Genomic DNA, 1,836 nt, shown 5'->3' with positions numbered 1-1,836 from the left:
GTAGCTCAAACTAAGTTTCCATATTGGCTCTGCTCTGTAATAACTTCCAGCAGAGCCAAATCACTAAACGCTCACTGTTAACTTCATGTGTTAGAATCCACATTCATCTTTGCCTTGTTAACTTTTAAGGAGCTTTTTATTTGTTGTTCCAAGAATGTCAGGTTCTTTGGTATTCCGCTTTCTTAAATTGCCATATGTCTCTAAAGAGATATATATTTTTTTGAAATCAGAATTAGCACAAAGAAATGATAAATTTGTCCTCTTTGAATGCACCGAGCTTCCTAGTTGGTACACTTTCAAAGCCATGATATGAATTAGCAGCGGTTGATCCTGTTTTTCTGGACTCTGACTTCCACCCATCTCGTCTGTGCTTTCATTAAAAAACAGGTTGTTTTCACAAGTGGTTCTTGGAAGCAAAGGTGTCCAAAGACACTTAGAGGAATGAAGAGTGTCAGCCTGAGAGCAGATGAGACCTTTAAGGAGTGATTGGGCGGAATCCAACTGAAATAGGTGCCTAGAGAGGAGCTGCCTCCCTGAGGCGTGAGGCATCGAGGAGATCTGTGAGGGAACGAGGAAACTGAGGGAGGATTCTGCTATGAGCATATGGTGGATGTGTATTATTTTGCTTTCTTATTTTTTCTGGGAATACCTTCTTTCGGAACAGAATGCGTGGTTGTAGGGTAGACGTGTTCCCTAGGCTGGGTCAATCAGAGGATTTCCTCATGCATTTTGAACTTGGGACCAGTGAGAAGAGTCTGACATTTTCTCTGGGGGTGAAACCTGGGAGTTGTGAATTGTGGTGCTACTTCCTGCTTTGTGGAGAAAATCAGTCCAAGAGATGAGACACAGACACCAATCAGAGATGGAAGCAAAGATGCAGAAAAAGGCAGAGATACAGGACAGGGTAAGTGTCTGGATCCAGCTTCTGGGAACCAGTACACTTCTTCTTTTGCTTCAACTAGTTTGACTTGGGTTTCTGTCACTCACAACCCAGAGAGTCCTGCTTAGTACAAAACAGAAGCTGCCTGCACACAGCCGAGTGGCTTGTTCAAGTGTATTGGTGAACGGCAATATGCTGAGAGGTGAAGGAAAAACACGGGTCCCAGAGCCCTGAGAATCAGGTGGGTAACGATCAGGAGAGCCCACCGAGACCCCGTATTAACCAAGACAGAGTAGGCGACCTCATGTGACTTCATGCAACATTCATGAGGCACTTAGAGAAGGTGTGCCCATGTGGGTGTTTGAAGAATTGCAGGAGGACATAGATTTTTTTTTTTAAACACCTACAGCACTTGGTCTTCCTAGGTGGTCTCCCATCCAAGTACTAACCAGGCTCTACTCTGCTTAGTTTCTGAGATCATACGAGATCGGACACGTTCAGGGGGTCATGGCCATAGACTGGAATTTTCATTTACTCTAAAATGCTCATTTACAGATTATAAGTTTCCTTAATTTTCTTTCTCATCGTTCAAATTTTTACTAAGACATTGTGATGCTTAACTTTTACGAGTGGAAAGTACCAAGATGTCTAGTAATAGTGTTTGGTTGGGGCTGATGCTGGTTGTATCAATATTGGTGCCTGTTATGACCACTACCCCATTGGAGTAAACCTGCTCCATATACCCTTTCCTAAAACTTTCAGTCCCACGCAGCCATGTTTGGTATCAGGTAGGATCCCCATCCCCATCCTCATCCCCAGCTCTACTCTTAGCTCATTAGACCAATTCAAATTGGAAAAATACAGTGTTCATGAAATAACACAAATTCTCACGGAAGACTGCAGAAGAGCAAGTAAATTCATCCAGAGATATGGCGGGGGAGGGCGGGAGGTAGGAC

At 43.6% G+C, this 1,836-nt stretch overlaps 1 pseudogene; it reads right to left on the bottom strand.

Annotated features, from left to right (window-relative positions):
• Positions 1–1,280: 1,280 nt before the first annotated feature.
• Positions 1,281–1,399, bottom strand: LOC111735277 (annotated as a pseudogene).
• Between the last annotated feature and the right edge of the window lie 437 nt (positions 1,400–1,836).

This window comes from Pteropus vampyrus, unplaced genomic scaffold (assembly GCF_000151845.1).
Source record: "Pteropus vampyrus isolate Shadow unplaced genomic scaffold, Pvam_2.0 Scaffold21593, whole genome shotgun sequence".
In the NCBI taxonomy this organism is placed as follows: domain Eukaryota; kingdom Metazoa; phylum Chordata; class Mammalia; order Chiroptera; family Pteropodidae; genus Pteropus; species Pteropus vampyrus.
The sequence above is the reverse complement of the archived record's forward strand: the minus strand, read 5'-3'. Positions and strand labels throughout refer to the sequence as shown.